Raw genomic sequence first — 20,954 nt, forward strand, 5'->3', positions numbered from 1 at the left:
ATCATATATTGTAAAAATGTTTGTAAAAAAAATCGGATACCAGTGCCCGGTTTAAAGATTCTTGATTTCCAGGCTATCTTAATATTCTGAAGGTATTACTTCTGAGAACCTTGTTGCTTCTGGGAAGAAATGACTTGACAGCCATAAAACATGGCATTCCTAATTGTGTACAACAGTAGTTCAAAATCTCCTATTGATTTAACATGATACGTGTAACATGGATTTTAATTATACTCTGTATCGATCTTAGCGCAAAAATTGGTATGAGCCTGAATGGTTGTGATCTGGTTGGCTCGTTGGCGCAGTAGGCAGCGTGGCAGTCTCATAATCTGAAGGTCGTGAGTTCGAGCCTCACACGGGGCATAGAGTTTTAGAAACTAACAAGTATCATGCATTGTAAAAATGTTTGTAAAAAAATCGGATACCCGTGCCCGGTTTAAAGAAACTTCATTTCCAGGCTGTCTTAATGTACGGAAGGTATTACTTATGAGAATCTTGTGGCTTCTGAGAAGAAATTACTTGACAGCCATAAAACATGGCATCCTTAATTGAGTACAACAGTAGTTCAAGTTGTCATAATGATTTATATATTATGTGTTACGTGGATTTTTATTATACTTAATATCAATCAAAGCGCAAAAATTGCTCTAAGCCTGACTCTTGCTGTTCACTGGTTCCCTCGTTGGTGCAGTAGGCAGCAAGTCATTTGCATAATCTGAAGGTCGTGAGTTCGAGCCTCTCACAGGGCACAGATTTATAGAAACTAAATAGTATCATATATTGTAAAAATGTTTGTAAAAAAAATCGGATACCAGTGCCCGGTTTAAAGATTCTTGATTTCCAGGCTATCTTAATATTCTGAAGGTATTACTTCTGAGAACCTTGTTGCTTCTGGGAAGAAATGACTTGACAGAGTTTTAGAAACTAAATAGTATCATATATTGTAAAAATGTTTGTAAAAAAAATCGGATACCAGTGCCCGGTTTAAAGATTCTTGATTTCCAGGCTATCTTAATATTCTGAAGGTATTACTTCTGAGAACCTTGTTGCTTCTGGGAAGAAATGACTTGACAGCCATAAAACATGGCATTCCTAATTGTGTACAACAGTACTTCAAATTCTCCTATTGATTTAACATGATACGTGTAACATGGATTTTAATTATACTCTGTATCGATCTTAGCGCTAAAATTGGTATGAGCCTCAATGGTTGTGATCTAGTTGCCTCGTTGGCGCAGTAGGCAGCGCGTCAGTCTCATAATCTGAAGGTCGTGAGTTCGAACCTCACACGGGGCATAGTGTTTTAGAAACTAACTAGTATCATGCATTGTAAAAAATTTTGTAAAAAAATCGGATACCCGTGCCCGGTTTAAAGAAACTTCATTTCCAGGCTGTCTTAATGTACGGAAGGTATTACTTATGAAAATCTTGTGGCTTCTGAGAAGAAATTACTTGACAGCCATAAAACATGGCATCCTTAATTGAGTACAACAGTAGTTGAAGTTGTCATAATGATTTACATATTATGTGTTACGTGGATTTTTATTATGCTTAATATCAATCAAAGCGCAAAAATTGCCCTAAGCCTGACTCTTGCGGTTCACTGGTTTTGTTGGTGCAGTAGGCAGCACGTCATTCGCATAATCTGAAGGTCGTGAGTTCGAGCCTCTCACAGGGCACAGAGTTTTAGAAACTAAATAGTATCATATATTGTAAAAATGTTTGTAAAAAAAATCGGATTCCAGTGCCCGGTTTAAATATTCTTGATTTCCAGGCTATCTTAATATTCTGAAGGTATTACTTCTGAGAACCTTGTTGCTTCTGGGAAGAAATGACTTGACAGAGTTTTAGAAACTAAATAGTATCATATATTGTAAAAATGTTTGTAAAAAAAATCGGATACCAGTGCCCGGTTTAAAGATTCTTGATTTCCAGGCTATCTTAATATTCTGAAGGTATTACTTCTGAGAACCTTGTTGCTTCTGGGAAGAAATGACTTGACAGCCATAAAACATGGCATTCCTAATTGTGTACAACAGTAGTTCAAATTCTCCTATTGATTTAACATGATACGTGTAACATGGATTTTAATTATACTCTGTATCGATCTTAGCGCAAAAATTGGTATGAGCCTGAATGGTTGTGATCTGGTTGGGTCGTTGGCGCAGTAGGCAGCGTGGCAGTCTCATAATCTGAAGGTCGTGAGTTCGAGCCTCACACGGGGCATAGTGTTTTAGAAACTAACAAGTATCATGCATTGTAAAAATGTTTGTAAAAAAATCGGATACCCGTGCCCGGTTTAAAGAAACTTCATTTCCAGGCTGTCTTAATGTACGGAAGGTATTACTTATGAGAATCTTGTGGCGTCTGAGAAGAAATTACTTGACAGCCATAAAACATGGCATCCTTAATTGAGTACAACAGTAGTTGAAGTTGTCATAATGATTTACATATTATGTGTTACGTGGATTTTTATTATACTTAATATCAATCAAAGCGCAAAAATTGCTCTAAGCCTGACTCTTGCGGTTCACTGGTTTTGTTGGTGCAGTAGGCAGCACGTCATTCGCATAATCTGAAGGTCGTGAGTTCGAGCCTCTCACAGGGCACAGATTTTTAGAAACTAAATAGTATCATATATTGTAAAAATGTTTGTAAAAAAAATCGGATACCAGTGCCCGGTTTAAAGATTCTTGATTTCCAGGCTATCTTAATATTCTGAAGGTATTACTTCTGAGAACCTTGTTGCTTCTGGGAAGAAATTACTTGACAGAGTTTTAGAAACTAAATAGTATCATATATTGTAAAAATGTTTGTAAAAAAAATCGGATACCAGTGCCCGGTTTAAAGATTCTTGATTTCCAGGCTATCTTAATATTCTGAAGGTATTACTTCTGAGAACCTTGTTGCTTCTGGGAAGAAATGACTTGACAGCCATAAAACATGGCATTCCTAATTGTGTACAACAGTAGTTCAAATTCTCCTATTGATTTAACATGATACGTGTAACATGGATTTTAATTATACTCTGTATCGATCTTAGCGCAAAAATTGGTATGAGCCTGAATTGGTTGTGATCTGGTTGTCTCGTTGGCGCAGTAGGCAGCGCGTCAGTCTCATAATCTGAAGGTCGTGAGTTCGAGCCTCACACGGGGCATAGAGTTTTAGAAACTAACAAGTATCATGCATTGTAAAAATGTTTGTAAAAAAATCGGATACCCGTGCCCGGTTCAAAGAAACTTCATTTCCCGGCTGTCCTGATATACTGAAGGAATTACTTATGAGGATCTTGTGGCTTCTGAGAAGAAATTACTTGAGAGCCATAACACATGGCATTCTTCATTGAGCACAACAGTAGTTACATTTTTCATATTGATTTAACATAATATGTGTAACATGGATTTTTATTCTACTTAATATCAATCTTAGCGCAAAAATTGCTGTAAGCCTGACTCTTGCTGCTCAATGGTTCCCATGTTGGTGCAGTAGGCAGCACGTCATTCTCATAATCTGATGGTCGTGAGTTCGAGCCTCTCACAGGGCACAGAGTATTAGAAACTAAATAGTATCATATATTGTAAAAATGTTTGTAAAAAAAATCGGATACCAGTGCCCGGTTTAAAGATTCTTGATTTCCAGGCTATCTTAATATTCTGAAGGTATTACTTCTGAGAACCTTGTTGCTTCTGGGAAGAAATGACTTGACAGAGTTTTAGAAACTAAATAGTATCATATATTGTAAAAATGTTTGTAAAAAAAATCGGATACCAGTGCCCGGTTTAAAGATTCTTGATTTCCAGGCCATCTTAATATTCTGAAGGTATTACTTCTGAGAACCTTGTTGCTTTTGGGAAGAAATGACTTGACAGCCATAAAACATGGCATTCCTAATTGTGTACAACAGTAGTTCAAATTCTCCTATTGATTTAACATGATACGTGTAACATGGATTTTAATTATACTCTGTATCGATCTTAGCGCAAACATTGGTATGAGCCTGAATGATTGTGATCTGGTTGCCTCGTTGGCGCAGTAGGCAGCGCGTCAGTCTCATAATCTGAAGGTCGTGAGTTCGAGCCTCACACGGGGCATAGAGTTTTAGAAACTAACAAGTATCATGCATTGTAAAAATGTTTGTAAAAAAATCGGATACCCGTGCCCGGTTCAAAGAAACTTCATTTCCCGGCTGTCATGATATACTGAAGGAATTACTTATGAGAATCTTGTGGCTTCTGAGAAGAAATTACTTGAGAGCCATAACACATGGCATTCTTCATTGAGCACAACAGTAGTTAAATTTTTCATATTGATTTAACATAATATGTGTAACATGGATTTTTATTATACTTAATATCAATCTTAGCGCAAAAATTGCTGTAAGCCTGACTCTTGCTGTTCAATGGTTCCCATGTTGGTGCAGTAGGCAGCATGTCATTCTCATAATCTGATGGTCGTGAGTTCGAGCCTCTCACAGGGCACAGAGTATTAGAAACTTAATAGTATCATATACTGTAAAAATGTTTGTAAAAAAAATCGGATACCAGTGCCCGGTTTAAAGATTCTTGATTTCCAGGCTATCTTAATATTCTGAAGGTATTACTTCTGAGAACCTAGTTGCTTCTGGGAGGAAATGACTTGACAGCCATAAAACATGGCATTCCTAATTGTGTGCAACAGTAGTTCAAATTCTCCTATTGATTTAACATGATACGTGTAACATGGATTTTAATTATACTCTGTATCGATCTTAGCGCTAAAATTGGTATGAGCCTCAATGGTTATGTTTTAGTTGCCTCGTTGGCGCAGTAGGCAGCGCGTCAGTCTCATAATCTGAAGGTCGTGAGTTCGAGCCTCACACGGGGCATTGAGTTTTAGAAACTAACTAGTATCATGCATTGTAAAAATGTTTGCAAAAAAATCGGATACCCGTGCCCGGTTTAAAGAAACTTCATTTCCACGCTGTCTTAATGTACGGAAGGTATTACTTATGAGGATCTTGTGGCTTCTGAGAAGAAATTACTTGACAGCCATAAAACATGGCATCCTTAATTGAGTACAACAGTAGTGCAAGTTGTCATAATGATTTATATATTATGTGTTACGTGGATTTTTATCATACTTAATATCAATCAAAGCGCAAAAATTGCTCTAAGCCTGACTCTTGCTGTTCACTGGTTCCCTCGTTGGTGCAGTAGGCAGCAAGTCATTCGCATAATCTGAAGGTCGTGAGTTCGAGCCTCTCACAGGGCACAGAGTTTTAGAAACTAAATAGGATCATATATTGTAAAAATGTTTGTAAAAAAAATCGGATACCAGTGCCCGGTTTAAAGATTCTTGATTTCCAGGCTATCTTAATATTCTGAAGGCATTACTTCTGAGAACCTTGTTGCTTCTGGGAAGAAATGACTTGACAGAGTTTTAGAAACTAAATAGTATCATATATTGTAAAAATGTTTGTAAAAAAAATCGGATACCAGTGCCCGGTTTAAAGATTCTTGATTTCCAGGCTATCTTAATATTCTGAAGGTATTACTTCTGAGAACCTTGTTGCTTCTGGGAAGAAATTACTTGACAGCCATAAAACATGGCATTCCTAATTGTGTACAACAGTAGTTCAAATTCTCCTATTGATTTAACATGATACGTGTAACATGGATTTTAATTATACTCTGTATCGATCTTAGCGCAAACATTGGTATGAGCCTGAATGATTGTGATCTGGTTGCCTCGTTGGCGCAGTAGGCAGCGCGTCAGTCTCATAATCTGAAGGTCGTGAGTTCGAGCCTCACACGGGGCATAGAGTTTTAGAAACTAACAAGTATCATGCATTGTAAAAATGTTTGTAAAAAAATCGGATACCCGTGCCCGGTTCAAAGAAACTTCATTTCCCGGCTGTCATGATATACTGAAGGAATTACTTATGAGGATCTTGTGGCTTCTGAGAAGAAATTACTTGAGAGCCATAACACATGGCATTCTTCATTGAGCACAACAGTTGTTAAATTTTTCATATTGATTTAACATAATATGTGTAACATGGATTTTTATTATACTTAATATCAATCTTAGCGCAACAATTGCTGTAAGCCTGACTCTTGCTGTTCAATGGTTCCCATGTTGGTGCAGTAGGCAGCATGTCATTCTCATAATCTGCTGGTCGTGAGTTCGAGCCTCTCACAGGGCACAGAGTATTAGAAACTTAATAGTATCATATACTGTAAAAATGTTTGTAAAAAAAATCGGATACCAGTGCCCGGTTTAAAGATTCTTGATTTCCAGGCTATCTTAATATTCTGAAGGTATTACTTCTGAGAACCTAGTTGCTTCTGGGAGGAAATGACTTGACAGCCATAAAACATGGCATTCCTAATTGTGTGCAACAGTAGTTCAAATTCTCCTATTGATTTAACATGATACGTGTAACATGGATTTTAATTATACTCTGTATCGATCTTAGCGCTAAAATTGGTATGAGCCTCAATGGTTATATTTTAGTTGCCTCGTTGGCGCAGTAGGCAGCGCGTCAGTCTCATAATCTGAAGGTCGTGAGTTCGAGCCTCACACGGGGCATTGAGTTTTAGAAACTAACTAGTATCATGCATTGTAAAAATGTTTGTAAAAAAATCGGATACCCGTGCCCGGTTTAAAGAAACTTCATTTCCAGGCTGTCTTAATGTACGGAAGGTATTACTTATGAGGATCTTGTGGCTTCTGAGAAGAAATTACTTGACAGCCATAAAACATGGCATCCTTAATTGAGTACAACAGTAGTGCAAGTTGTCATAATGATTTATATATTATGTGTTACGTGGATTTTTATTATACTTAATATCAATCAAAGCGCAAAAATTGCTCTAAGCCTGACTCTTGCTGTTCACTGGTTCCCTCGTTGGTGCAGTAGGCAGCAAGTCATTCGCATAATCTGAAGGTCGTGAGTTCGAGCCTCTCACAGGGCACAGAGTTTTAGAAACTAAATAGTATCATATATTGTAAAAATGTTTGTAAAAAAAATCGGATACCAGTGCCCGGTTTAAAGATTCTTGATTTCCAGGCTATCTTAATATTCTGAAGGCATTACTTCTGAGAACCTTGTTGCTTCTGGGAAGAAATGACTTGACGGATTTTTAGAAACTAAATAGTATCATATATTGTAAAAATGTTTGTAAAAAAAATCGGATACCATTGCCCGGTTTAAAGATTCTTGATTTCCAGGCTATCTTAATATTCTGAAGGTATTACTTCTGAGAACCTTGTTGCTTCTGGGAAGAAATGACTTGACAGCCATAAAACATGGCATTCCTAATTGTGTACAACAGTAGTTCAAATTCTCCTATTGATTTAACATGATACGTGTAACATGGATTTTAATTATACTCTGTATCGATCTTAGCGCAAACATTGGTATGAGCCTGAATGATTGTGATCTGGTTGCCTCGTTGGCGCAGTAGGCAGCGCGTCAGTCTCATAATCTGAAGGTCGTGAGTTCGAGCCTCAAACGGGGCATAGAGTTTTAGAAACTAACAAGTATCATGCATTGTAAAAATGTTTGTAAAAAAATCGGATACCCGTGCCCGGTTCAAAGAAACTTCATTTCCCGGCTGTCATGATATACTGAAGGAATTACTTATGAGAATCTTGTGGCTTCTGAGAAGAAATTACTTGAGAGCCATAACACATGGCATTCTTCATTGAGCACAACAGTAGTTAAATTTTTCATATTGATTTAACATAATATGTGTAACATGGATTTTTATTATACTTAATATCAATCTTAGCGCAAAAATTGCTGTAAGCCTGACTATTGCTGTTCAATGGTTCCCATGTTGGTGCAGTAGGCAGCATGTCATTCTCATAATCTGATGGTCGTGAGTTCGAGCCTCTCACAGGGCACAGAGTATTAGAAACTTAATAGTATCATATACTGTAAAAATGTTTGTAAAAAAAATCGGATACCAGTGCCCGGTTTAAAGATTCTTGATTTCCAGGCTATCTTAATATTCTGAAGGTATTACTTCTGAGAACCTTGTTGCTTTTGGGAAGAAATGACTTGACAGAGTTTTAGAAACTAAATAGTATCATATATTGTAAAAATGTTTGTAAAAAAAATCGGATACCAGTGCCCGGTTTAAAGATTCTTGATTTCCAGGCTATCTTAATATTCTGAAGGTATTACTTCTGAGAACCTTGTTGCTTTTGGGAAGAAATGACTTGACAGAGTTTTAGAAACTAAATAGTATCATATATTGTAAAAATGTTTGTAAAAAAAATCGGATACCAGTGCCCGGTTTAAAGATTCTTGATTTCCAGGCTATCTTAATATTCTGAAGGTATTACTTCTGAGAACCTAGTTGCTTCTGGGAGGAAATGACTTGACAGCCATAAAACATGGCATTCCTAATTGTGTGCAACAGTAGTTCAAATTCTCCTATTGATTTAACATGATACGTGTAACATGGATTTTAATTATACTCTGTATCGATCTTAGCGCTAAAATTGGTATGAGCCTCAATGGTTATGTTTTAGTTGCCTCGTTGGCGCAGTAGGCAGCGCGTCAGTCTCATAATCTGAAGGTCGTGAGTTCGAGCCTCACACGGGGCATTGAGTTTTAGAAACTAACTAGTATCATGCATTGTAAAAATGTTTGTAAAAAAATCGGATACCCGTGCCCGGTTTAAAGAAACTTCATTTCCAGGCTGTCTTAATGTACGGAAGGTATTACTTATGAGGATCTTGTGGCTTCTGAGAAGAAATTACTTGACAGCCATAAAACATGGCATCCTTAATTGAGTACAACAGTAGTGCAAGTTGTCATAATGATTTATATATTATGTGTTACGTGGATTTTTATTATACTTAATATCAATCAAAGCGCAAAAATTGCTCTAAGCCTGACTCTTGCTGTTCACTGGTTCCCTCGTTGGTGCAGTAGGCAGCAAGTCATTCGCATAATCTGAAGGTCGTGAGTTCGAGCCTCTCACAGGGCACAGAGTTTTAGAAACTAAATAGTATCATATATTGTAAAAATGTTTGTAAAAAAAATCGGATACCAGTGCCCGGTTTAAAGATTCTTGATTTCCAGGCTATCTTAATATTCTGAAGGCATTACTTCTGAGAACCTTGTTGCTTCTGGGAAGAAATGACTTGACAGAGTTTTAGAAACTAAATAGTATCATATATTGTAAAAATGTTTGTAAAAAAAATCGGATACCAGTGCCCGGATTAAAGATTCTTGATTTCCAGGCTATCTTAATATTCTGAAGGTATTACTTCTGAGAACCTTGTTGCTTCTGGGAAGAAATTACTTGACAGCCATAAAACATGGCATTCCTAATTGTGTACAACAGTAGTTCAAATTCTCCTATTGATTTAACATGATACGTGTAACATGGACTTTAAATATACTCTAGTTATACTCTAGTAGGCAGCGCGTCAGTCTCATAATCTGAAGGTCGTGAGTTCGAGCCTCACACGGGGCATAGAGTTTTAGCAACTAACAAGTATCATGCATTGTAAAAATGTTTGTAAAAAAATCGGATACCCGTGCCCGGTTCAAAGAAACTTCATTTCCCGGCAGTCATGATATACTGAAGGAATTACTTATGAGAATCTTGTGGCTTCTGAGAAGAAATTACTTGAGAGCCATAACACATGGAATTCTTCATTGAGCACAACAGTAGTTCAATTTTTCATATTGATTTAACATAATATGTGTAACATGGATTTTTATTATACTTAATATCAATCTTAGCGCAAAAATTGCTGTAAGCTTGACTCTTGCTGTTCAATGGTTCCCATGTTGGTGCAGTAGGCAGCATGTCATTCTCATAATCTGATGGTCGTGAGTTCGAGCCTCTCACAGGGCACAGAGTATTAGAAACTTAATAGTATCATATATTGTAAAAATGTTTGTAAAAGAAATCGGATACCAGTGCCCGGTTTAAAGATTCTTGATTTCCAGACTATCTTAATATTCTGAAGGTATTACTTCTGAGAACCTTGTTGCTTCTGGGAAGAAATGACTTGACAGAGTTTTAGAAACTAAATGGTATCATATATTGTAAAAATGTTTGTAAAAAAAATCGGATACCAGTGCCCGGTTTAAAGATTCTTGATTTCCAGGCTATCTTAATATTCTGAAGGTATTACTTCTGAGAACCTTGTTGCTTCTGGGAAGAAATGACTTGACAGCCATAAAACATGGCATTCCTAATTGTGTACAACAGTAGTTCAAATTCTCCTATTGATTTAACATGATACGTGTAACATGGATTTTAATTATACTCTGTATCGATCTTAGCGCTAAAATTGGTATGAGCCTCAATGGTTGTGATATGGTTGCCTCGTTGGCGCAGTAGGCAGCGCGTCAATCTCATAATCTGAAGGTCGTGAGTTCGAGCCTCACACGGGGCATAGGGTTTTAGAAACTAACTAGTATCATGCATTGTAAAAATGTTTGTAAAAAAATCGGATACCCGTGCCCGGTTTAAAGAAACTTCATTTCCAGGCTGTCTTAATGTACGGAAGGTATTACTTATGAGAATCTTGTGGCTTCTGAGAAGAAATTACTTGACAGCCATAAAACATGGCATCCTTAATTGAGTACAACAGTAGTTCAAGTTGTCATAATGATTTATATATTATGTGTTACGTGGATTTTTATTATACTTAATATCAATCTTAGCGCAAAAATTGCTGTAAGCCTGACTCTTGCTGCTCAATGGTTCCCATGTTGGTGCAGTAGGCAGCACGTCATTCTCATAATCTGATGGTCGTGAGTTCGAGCCTCTCACAGGGCACAGAGTATTAGAAACTAAATAGTATCATATATTGTAAAAATGTTTGTAAAAAAAATCGGATACCAGTGCCCGGTTTAAAGATTCTTGATTTCCAGGCTATCTTAATATTCTGAAGGTATTACTTCTGAGAACCTTGTTGCTTCTGGGAAGAAATGACTTGACAGAGTTTTAGAAACTAAATAGTATCATATATTGTAAAAATGTTTGTAAAAAAAATCGGATACCAGTGCCCGGTTTAAAGATTCTTGATTTCCAGGCCATCTTAATATTCTGAAGGTATTACTTCTGAGAACCTTGTTGCTTCTGGGAAGAAATGACTTGACAGCCATAAAACATGGCATTCCTAATTGTGTACAACAGTAGTTCAAATTCTCCTATTGATTTAACATGATACGTGTAACATGGATTTTAATTATACTCTGTATCGATCTTAGCGCAAACATTGGTATGAGCCTGAATGATTGTGATCTGGTTGCCTCGTTGGCGCAGTAGGCAGCGCGTCAGTCTCATAATCTGAAGGTCGTGAGTTCGAGCCTCACACGGGGCATAGAGTTTTAGAAACTAACAAGTATCATGCATTGTAAAAATGTTTGTAAAAAAATCGGATACCCGTGCCCGGTTCAAAGAAACTTCATTTCCCGGCTGTCATGATATACTGAAGGAATTACTTATGAGAATCTTGTGGCTTCTGAGAAGAAATTACTTGAGAGCCATAACACATGGCATTCTTCATTGAGCACAACAGTAGTTAAATTTTTCATATTGATTTAACATAATATGTGTAACATGGATTTTTATTATACTTAATATCAATCTTAGCGCAAAAATTGCTGTAAGCCTGACTCTTGCTGTTCAATGGTTCCCATGTTGGTGCAGTAGGCAGCATGTCATTCTCATAATCTGATGGTCGTGAGTTCGAGCCTCTCACAGGGCACAGAGTATTAGAAACTTAATAGTATCATATACTGTAAAAATGTTTGTAAAAAAAATCGGATACCAGTGCCCGGTTTAAAGATTCTTGATTTCCAGGCTATCTTAATATTCTGAAGGTATTACTTCTGAGAACCTAGTTGCTTCTGGGAGGAAATGACTTGACAGCCATAAAACATGGCATTCCTAATTGTGTGCAACAGTAGTTCAAATTCTCCTATTGATTTAACATGATACGTGTAACATGGATTTTAATTATACTCTGTATCGATCTTAGCGCTAAAATTGGTATGAGCCTCAATGGTTATGTTTTAGTTGCCTCGTTGGCGCAGTAGGCAGCGCGTCAGTCTCATAATCTGAAGGTCGTGAGTTCGAGCCTCACACGGGGCATTGAGTTTTAGAAACTAACTAGTATCATGCATTGTAAAAATGTTTGTAAAAAAATCGGATACCCGTGCCCGGTTTAAAGAAACTTCATTTCCAGGCTGTCTTAATGTACGGAAGGTATTACTTATGAGGATCTTGTGGCTTCTGAGAAGAAATTACTTGACAGCCATAAAACATGGCATCCTTAATTGAGTACAACAGTAGTGCAAGTTGTCATAATGATTTATATATTATGTGTTACGTGGATTTTTATTATACTTAATATCAATCAAAGCGCAAAAATTGCTCTAAGCCTGACTCTTGCTGTTCACTGGTTCCCTCGTTGGTGCAGTAGGCAGCAAGTCATTCGCATAATCTGAAGGTCGTGAGTTCGAGCCTCTCACAGGGCACAGAGTTTTAGAAACTAAATAGTATCATATATTGTAAAAATGTTTGTAAAAAAAATCGGATACCAGTGCCCGGTTTAAAGATTCTTGATTTCCAGGCTATCTTAATATTCTGAAGGCATTACTTCTGAGAACCTTGTTGCTTCTGGGAAGAAATGACTTGACAGAGTTTTAGAAACTAAATAGTATCATATATTGTAAAAATGTTTGTAAAAAAAATCGGATACCAGTGCCCGGTTTAAAGATTCTTGATTTCCAGGCTATCTTAATATTCTGAAGGTATTATTTCTGAGAACCTTGTTGCTTCTGGGAAGAAATTACTTGACAGCCATAAAACATGGCATTCCTAATTGTGTACAACAGTAGTTCAAATTCTCCTATTGATTTAACATGATACGTGTAACATGGACTTTAATTATACTCTAGTTATACTCTAGTAGGCAGCGCGTCAGTCTCATAATCTGAAGGTCGTGAGTTCGAGCCTCACACGGGGCATAGAGTTTTAGCAACTAACAAGTATCATGCATTGTAAAAATGTTTGTAAAAAAATCGGATACCCGTGCCCGGTTCAATGAAACTTCATTTCCCGGCTGTCATGATATACTGAAGGAATTACTTATGAGAATCTTGTGGCTTCTGAGAAGAAATTACTTGAGAGCCATAACACATGGCATTCTTCATTGAGCACAACAGTAGTTAAATTTTTCATATTGATTTAACATAATATGTGTAACATGGATTTTTATTATACTTAATATCAATCTTAGCGCAAAAATTGCTGTAAGCCTGACTCTTGCTGTTCAATGGTTCCCATGTTGGTGCAGTAGGCAGCATGTCATTCTCATAATCTGATGGTCGTGAGTTCGAGCCTCTCACAGGGCACAGAGTATTAGAAACTAAATAGTATCATATATTGTAAAAATGTTTGTAAAAAAAATCGGATACCAGTGCCCGGTTTAAAGATTCTTGATTTCCAGGCTATCTTAATATTCTGAAGGTATTACTTCTGAGAACCTTGTTGCTTCTGGGAAGAAATGACTTGACAGCCATAAAACATGGCATTCCTAATTGTGTACAACAGTAGTTCAAATTCTCCTATTGATTTAACATGATACGTGTAACATGGATTTTAATTATACTCTGTATCGATCTTAGCGCTAAAATTGGTATCAGCCTCAATGGTTGTGATCTAGTTGCCTCGTTGGCGCAGTAGGCAGCGCGTCAGTCTCATAATCTGAAGGTCGTGAGTTCGAGCCTCACACGGGGCATAGTGTTTTAGAAACTAACTAGTATCATGCATTGTAAAAATGTTTGTAAAAAAATCGGATACCCGTGCCCGGTTTAAAGAAACTTCATTTCCAGGCTGTCTTAATGTACGGAAGGTATTACTTATGAAAATCTTGTGGCTTCTGAGAAGAAATTACTTGACAGCCATAAAACATGGCATCCTTAATTGAGTACAACAGTAGTTGAAGTTGTCATAATGATTTACATATTATGTGTTACGTGGATTTTTATTATGCTTAATATCAATCAAAGCGCAAAAATTGCTCTAAGCCTGACTCTTGCGGTTCACTGGTTTTGTTGGTGCAGTAGGCAGCACGTCATTCGCATAATCTGAAGGTCGTGAGTTCGAGCCTCTCACAGGGCACAGAGTTTTAGAAACTAAATAGTATCATATATTGTAAAAATGTTTGTAAAAAAAATCGGATTCCAGTGCCCGGTTTAAATATTCTTGATTTCCAGGCTATCTTAATATTCTGAAGGTATTACTTCTGAGAACCTTGTTGCTTCTGGGAAGAAATGACTTGACAGAGTTTTAGAAACTAAATAGTATCATATATTGTAAAAATGTTTGTAAAAAAAATCGGATACCAGTGCCCGGTTTAAAGATTCTTGATTTCCAGGCTATCTTAATATTCTGAAGGTATTACTTCTGAGAACCTTGTTGCTTCTGGGAAGAAATGACTTGACAGCCATAAAACATGGCATTCCTAATTGTGTACAACAGTAGTTCAAAATCTCCTATTGATTTAACATGATACGTGTAACATGGATTTTAATTATACTCTGTATCGATCTTAGCGCAAAAATTGGTATGAGCCTGAATGGTTGTGATCTGGTTGGCTCGTTGGCGCAGTAGGCAGCGTGGCAGTCTCATAATCTGAAGGTCGTGAGTTCGAGCCTCACACGGGGCATAGAGTTTTAGAAACTAACAAGTATCATGCATTGTAAAAATGTTTGTAAAAAAATCGGATACCCGTGCCCGGTTTAAAGAAACTTCATTTCCAGGCTGTCTTAATGTACGGAAGGTATTACTTATGAGAATCTTGTGGCTTCTGAGAAGAAATTACTTGACAGCCATAAAACATGGCATCCTTAATTGAGTACAACAGTAGTTCAAGTTGTCATAATGATTTATATATTATGTGTTACGTGGATTTTTATTATACTTAATATCAATCAAAGCGCAAAAATTGCTCTAAGCCTGACTCTTGCTGTTCACTGGTTCCCTCGTTGGTGCAGTAGGCAGCAAGTCATTTGCATAATCTGAAGGTCGTGAGTTCGAGCCTCTCACAGGGCACAGATTTATAGAAACTAAATAGTATCATATATTGTAAAAATGTTTGTAAAAAAAATCGGATACCAGTGCCCGGTTTAAAGATTCTTGATTTCCAGGCTATCTTAATATTCTGAAGGTATTACTTCTGAGAACCTTGTTGCTTCTGGGAAGAAATGACTTGACAGCCATAAAACATGGCATTCCTAATTGTGTACAACAGTACTTCAAATTCTCCTATTGATTTAACATGATACGTGTAACATGGATTTTAATTATACTCTGTATCGATCTTAGCGCTAAAATTGGTATGAGCCTCAATGGTTGTGATCTAGTTGCCTCGTTGGCGCAGTAGGCAGCGCGTCAGTCTCATAATCTGAAGGTCGTGAGTTCGAACCTCACACGGGGCATAGTGTTTTAGAAACTAACTAGTATCATGCATTGTAAAAAATTTTGTAAAAAAATCGGATACCCGTGCCCGGTTTAAAGAAACTTCATTTCCAGGCTGTCTTAATGTACGGAAGGTATTACTTATGAAAATCTTGTGGCTTCTGAGAAGAAATTACTTGACAGCCATAAAACATGGCATCCTTAATTGAGTACAACAGTAGTTGAAGTTGTCATAATGATTTACATATTATGTGTTACGTGGATTTTTATTATGCTTAATATCAATCAAAGCGCAAAAATTGCCCTAAGCCTGACTCTTGCGGTTCACTGGTTTTGTTGGTGCAGTAGGCAGCACGTCATTCGCATAATCTGAAGGTCGTGAGTTCGAGCCTCTCACAGGGCACAGAGTTTTAGAAACTAAATAGTATCATATATTGTAAAAATGTTTGTAAAAAAAATCGGATTCCAGTGCCCGGTTTAAATATTCTTGATTTCCAGGCTATCTTAATATTCTGAAGGTATTACTTCTGAGAACCTTGTTGCTTCTGGGAAGAAATGACTTGACAGAGTTTTAGAAACTAAATAGTATCATATATTGTAAAAATGTTTGTAAAAAAAATCGGATACCAGTGCCCGGTTTAAAGATTCTTGATTTCCAGGCTATCTTAATATTCTGAAGGTATTACTTCTGAGAACCTTGTTGCTTCTGGGAAGAAATGACTTGACAGCCATAAAACATGGCATTCCTAATTGTGTACAACAGTAGTTCAAATTCTCCTATTGATTTAACATGATACGTGTAACATGGATTTTAATTATACTCTGTATCGATCTTAGCGCAAAAATTGGTATGAGCCTGAATGGTTGTGATCTGGTTGGGTCGTTGGCGCAGTAGGCAGCGTGGCAGTCTCATAATCTGAAGGTCGTGAGTTCGAGCCTCACACGGGGCATAGTGTTTTAGAAACTAACAAGTATCATGCATTGTAAAAATGTTTGTAAAAAAATCGGATACCCGTGCCCGGTTTAAAGAAACTTCATTTCCAGGCTGTCTTAATGTACGGAAGGTATTACTTATGAGAATCTTGTGGCGTCTGAGAAGAAATTACTTGACAGCCATAAAACATGGCATCCTTAATTGAGTACAACAGTAGTTGAAGTTGTCATAATGATTTACATATTATGTGTTACGTGGATTTTTATTATACTTAATATCAATCAAAGCGCAAAAATTGCTCTAAGCCTGACTCTTGCGGTTCACTGGTTTTGTTGGTGCAGTAGGCAGCACGTCATTCGCATAATCTGAAGGTCGTGAGTTCGAGCCTCTCACAGGGCACAGATTTTTAGAAACTAAATAGTATCATATATTGTAAAAATGTTTGTAAAAAAAATCGGATACCAGTGCCCGGTTTAAAGATTCTTGATTTCCAGGCTATCTTAATATTCTGAAGGTATTACTTCTGAGAACCTTGTTGCTTCTGGGAAGAAATTACTTGACAGAGTTTTAGAAACTAAATAGTATCATATATTGTAAAAATGTTTGTAAAAAAAATCGGATACCAGTGCCCGGTTTAAAGATTCTTGATTTCCAGGCTCTCTTAATATTCTGAAGGTATTACTTCTGAGAACCTTGTTGCTTCTGGGAAGAAATGACTTGACAGCCATAAAACATGGCATTCCTAATTGTGTACAACAGTAGTTCAAATTCTCCTATTGATTTAACATGATACGTGTAACATGGATTTTAATTATACTCTGTATCGATCTTAGCGCAAAAATTGGTATGAGCCTGAATTGGTTGTGATCTGGTTGTCTCGTTGGCGCAGTAGGCAGCGCGTCAGTCTCATAATCTGAAGGTCGTGAGTTCGAGCCTCACACGGGGCATAGAGTTTTAGAAACTAACAAGTATCATGCATTGTAAAAATGTTTGTAAAAAAATCGGATACCCGTGCCCGGTTCAAAGAAACTTCATTTCCCGGCTGTCATGATATACTGAAGGAATTACTTATGAGGATCTTGTGGCTTCTGAGAAGAAATTACTTGAGAGCCATAACACATGGCATTCTTCATTGAGCACAACAGTAGTTACATTTTTCATATTGATTTAACATAATATGTGTAACATGGATTTTTATTATACTTAATATCAATCTTAGCGCAAAAATTGCTGTAAGCCTGACTCTTGCTGCTCAATGGTTCCCATGTTGGTGCAGTAGGCAGCACGTCATTCTCATAATCTGATGGTCGTGAGTTCGAGCCTCTCACAGGGCACAGAGTATTAGAAACTAAATAGTATCATATATTGTAAAAATGTTTGTAAAAAAAATCGGATACCAGTGCCCGGTTTAAAGATTCTTGATTTCCAGGCTATCTTAATATTCTGAAGGTATTACTTCTGAGAACCTTGTTGCTTCTGGGAAGAAATGACTTGACAGAGTTTTAGAAACTAAATAGTATCATATATTGTAAAAATGTTTGTAAAAAAAATCGGATACCAGTGCCCGGTTTAAAGATTCTTGATTTCCAGGCCATCTTAATATTCTGAAGGTATTACTTCTGAGAACCTTGTTGCTTTTGGGAAGAAATGACTTGACAGCCATAAAACATGGCATTCCTAATTGTGTACAACAGTAGTTCAAATTCTCCTATTGATTTAACATGATACGTGTAACATGGATTTTAATTATACTCTGTATCGATCTTAGCGCAAACATTGGTATGAGCCTGAATGATTGTGATCTGGTTGCCTCGTTGGCGCAGTAGGCAGCGCGTCAGTCTCATAATCTGAAGGTCGTGAGTTCGAGCCTCACACGGGGCATAGAGTTTTAGAAACTAACAAGTATCATGCATTGTAAAAATGTTTGTAAAAAAATCGGATACCCGTGCCCGGTTCAAAGAAACTTCATTTCCCGGCTGTCATGATATACTGAAGGAATTACTTATGAGGATCTTGTGGCTTCTGAGAAGAAATTACTTGAGAGCCATAACACATGGCATTCTTCATTGAGCACAACAGTAGTTACATTTTTCATATTGATTTAACATAATATGTGTAACATGGATTTTTATTATACTTAATATCAATCTTAGCGCAAAAATTGCTGTAAGCCTGACTCTTGCTGCTCAATGGTTCCCATGTTGGTGCAGTAGGCAGCACGTCATTCTCATAATCTGATGGTCGTGAGTTCGAGCCTCTCACAGGGCACAGAGTATTAGAAACTAAATAGTATCATATATTGTAAAAATGTTTGTAAAAAAAATCGGATACCAGTGCCCGGTTTAAAGATTCTTGATTTCCAGGCTATCTTAATATTCTGAAGGTATTACTTCTGAGAACCTTGTTGCTTCTGGGAAGAAATGACTTGACAGAGTTTTAGAAACTAAATAGTATCATATATTGTAAAAATGTTTGTAAAAAAAATCGGATACCAGTGCCCGGTTTAAAGATTCTTGATTTCCAGGCCATCTTAATATTCTGAAGGTATTACTTCTGAGAACCTTGTTGCTTTTGGGAAGAAATGACTTGACAGCCATAAAACATGGCATTCCTAATTGTGTACAACAGTAGTTCAAATTCTCCTATTGATTTAACATGATACGTGTAACATGGATTTTAATTATACTCTGTATCGATCTTAGCGCAAACATTGGTATGAGCCTGAATGATTGTGATCTGGTTGCCTCGTTGGCGCAGTAGGCAGCGCGTCAGTCTCATAATCTGAAGGTCGTGAGTTCGAGCCTCACACGGGGCATAGAGTTTTAGAAACTAACAAGTATCATGCATTGTAAAAATGTTTGTAAAAAAATCGGATACCCGTGCCCGGTTCAAAGAAACTTCATTTCCCGGCTGTCATGATATACTGAAGGAATTACTTATGAGAATCTTGTGGCTTCTGAGAAGAAATTACTTGAGAGCCATAACACATGGCATTCTTCATTGAGCACAACAGTAGTTAAATTTTTCATATTGATTTAACATAATATGTGTAACATGGATTTTTATTATACTTAATATCAATCTTAGCGCAAAAATTGCTGTAAGCCTGACTCTTGCTGTTCAATGGTTCCCATGTTGGTGCAGTAGGCAGCATGTCATTCTCATAATCTGATGGTCGTGAGTTCGAGCCTCTCACAGGGCACAGAGTATTAGAAACTTAATAGTATCATATACTGTAAAAATGTTTGTAAAAAAAATCGGATACCAGTGCCCGGTTTAAAGATTCTTGATTTCCAGGCTATCTTAATATTCTGAAGGTATTACTTCTGAGAACCTAGTTGCTTCTGGGAGGAAATGACTTGACAGCCATAAAACATGGCATTCCTAATTGTGTGCAACAGTAGTTCAAATTCTCCTATTGATTTAACATGATACGTGTAACATGGATTTTAATTATACTCTGTATCGATCTTAGCGCTAAAATTGGTATGAGCCTCAATGGTTATGTTTTAGTTGCCTCGTTGGCGCAGTAGGCAGCGCGTCAGTCTCATAATCTGAAGGTCGTGAGTTCGAGCCTCACACGGGGCATAGAGTTTTAGAAACTAACAAGTATCATGCATTGTAAAAATGTTTGTAAAAAAATCGGATACCCGTGCCCGGTTCAAAGAAACTTCATTTCCCGGCTGTCATGATATACTGAAGGAATTACTTATGAGGATCTTGTGGCTTCTGAGAAGAAATTACTTGAGAGCCATAACACATGGCATTCTTCATTGAGCACAACAGTTGTTAAATTTTTCATATTGATTTAACATAATATGTGTAACATGGATTTTTATTATACTTAATATCAATCTTAGCGCAACAATTGCTGTAAGCCTGACTCTTGCTGTTCAATGGTTCCCATGTTGGTGCAGTAGGCAGCATGTCATTCTCATAATCTGCTGGTCGTGAGTTCGAGCCTCTCACAGGGCACAGAGTATTAGAAACTTAATAGTATCATATACTGTAAAAATGTTTGTAAAAAAAATCGGATACCAGTGCCCGGTTTAAAGATTCTTGATTTCCAGGCTATCTTAATATTCTGAAGGTATTACTTCTGAGAACCTAGTTGCTTCTGGGAGGAAATGACTTGACAGCCATAAAACATGGCATTCCTAATTGTGTGCAACAGTAGTTCAAATTCTCCTATTGATTTAACATGATACGTGTAACATGGATTTTAATTATACTCTGTATCGATCTTAGCGCTAAAATTGGTATGAGCCTCAATGGTTATTTTTTAGTTGCCTCGTTGGCGCAGTAGGCAGCGCGTCAGTCTCATAATCTGAAGGTCGTGAGTTCGAGCCTCACACGGGGCATTGAGTTTTAGAAACTAACTAGTATCATGCATTGTAAAAATGTTTGTAAAAAAATCGGATACCCGTGCCCGGTTTAAAGAAACTTCATTTCCAGGCTGTCTTAATGTACGGAAGGTATTACTTATGAGGATCTTGTGGCTTCTGAGAAGAAATTACTTGACAGCCATAAAACATGGCATCCTTAATTGAGTACAACAGTAGTGCAAGTTG

General features: G+C 37.1%; 16 non-coding genes across 16 annotated transcripts; all 16 read left to right on the top strand.

Annotated features, from left to right (window-relative positions):
- Positions 1-1,223: 1,223 nt before the first annotated feature.
- trnam-cau (transfer RNA methionine (anticodon CAU)) lies at positions 1,224-1,296 on the top strand. The gene has a single exon. It is a non-coding gene; the product is annotated as a tRNA-Met (tRNA).
- A 1,788-nt stretch (positions 1,297-3,084) lies between these two features.
- On the top strand, positions 3,085-3,157 carry trnam-cau (transfer RNA methionine (anticodon CAU)). Its single transcript has one exon. It is a non-coding gene; the product is annotated as a tRNA-Met (tRNA).
- Positions 3,158-4,018: 861 nt separating this feature from the next.
- Positions 4,019-4,091, top strand: trnam-cau (transfer RNA methionine (anticodon CAU)). Its single transcript has one exon. It is a non-coding gene; the product is annotated as a tRNA-Met (tRNA).
- Positions 4,092-4,791: 700 nt separating this feature from the next.
- On the top strand, positions 4,792-4,864 carry trnam-cau (transfer RNA methionine (anticodon CAU)). The gene has a single exon. It is a non-coding gene; the product is annotated as a tRNA-Met (tRNA).
- An 860-nt stretch (positions 4,865-5,724) lies between these two features.
- trnam-cau (transfer RNA methionine (anticodon CAU)) lies at positions 5,725-5,797 on the top strand. The gene has a single exon. It is a non-coding gene; the product is annotated as a tRNA-Met (tRNA).
- Positions 5,798-6,497: 700 nt separating this feature from the next.
- On the top strand, positions 6,498-6,570 carry trnam-cau (transfer RNA methionine (anticodon CAU)). The gene has a single exon. It is a non-coding gene; the product is annotated as a tRNA-Met (tRNA).
- Positions 6,571-8,525: 1,955 nt separating this feature from the next.
- Positions 8,526-8,598, top strand: trnam-cau (transfer RNA methionine (anticodon CAU)). Its single transcript has one exon. It is a non-coding gene; the product is annotated as a tRNA-Met (tRNA).
- A 2,672-nt stretch (positions 8,599-11,270) lies between these two features.
- On the top strand, positions 11,271-11,343 carry trnam-cau (transfer RNA methionine (anticodon CAU)). Its single transcript has one exon. It is a non-coding gene; the product is annotated as a tRNA-Met (tRNA).
- Positions 11,344-12,043: 700 nt separating this feature from the next.
- On the top strand, positions 12,044-12,116 carry trnam-cau (transfer RNA methionine (anticodon CAU)). Its single transcript has one exon. It is a non-coding gene; the product is annotated as a tRNA-Met (tRNA).
- A 1,578-nt stretch (positions 12,117-13,694) lies between these two features.
- Positions 13,695-13,767, top strand: trnam-cau (transfer RNA methionine (anticodon CAU)). The gene has a single exon. It is a non-coding gene; the product is annotated as a tRNA-Met (tRNA).
- A 1,629-nt stretch (positions 13,768-15,396) lies between these two features.
- trnam-cau (transfer RNA methionine (anticodon CAU)) lies at positions 15,397-15,469 on the top strand. The gene has a single exon. It is a non-coding gene; the product is annotated as a tRNA-Met (tRNA).
- A 1,788-nt stretch (positions 15,470-17,257) lies between these two features.
- Positions 17,258-17,330, top strand: trnam-cau (transfer RNA methionine (anticodon CAU)). Its single transcript has one exon. It is a non-coding gene; the product is annotated as a tRNA-Met (tRNA).
- Positions 17,331-18,191: 861 nt separating this feature from the next.
- On the top strand, positions 18,192-18,264 carry trnam-cau (transfer RNA methionine (anticodon CAU)). The gene has a single exon. It is a non-coding gene; the product is annotated as a tRNA-Met (tRNA).
- An 861-nt stretch (positions 18,265-19,125) lies between these two features.
- Positions 19,126-19,198, top strand: trnam-cau (transfer RNA methionine (anticodon CAU)). The gene has a single exon. It is a non-coding gene; the product is annotated as a tRNA-Met (tRNA).
- A 700-nt stretch (positions 19,199-19,898) lies between these two features.
- trnam-cau (transfer RNA methionine (anticodon CAU)) lies at positions 19,899-19,971 on the top strand. The gene has a single exon. It is a non-coding gene; the product is annotated as a tRNA-Met (tRNA).
- A 700-nt stretch (positions 19,972-20,671) lies between these two features.
- On the top strand, positions 20,672-20,744 carry trnam-cau (transfer RNA methionine (anticodon CAU)). The gene has a single exon. It is a non-coding gene; the product is annotated as a tRNA-Met (tRNA).
- Positions 20,745-20,954: the final 210 nt, after the last annotated feature.

Source organism: Gadus chalcogrammus, chromosome 18 (genome assembly GCF_026213295.1).
Source record: "Gadus chalcogrammus isolate NIFS_2021 chromosome 18, NIFS_Gcha_1.0, whole genome shotgun sequence".
Lineage (NCBI taxonomy): Eukaryota > Metazoa > Chordata > Actinopteri > Gadiformes > Gadidae > Gadus > Gadus chalcogrammus.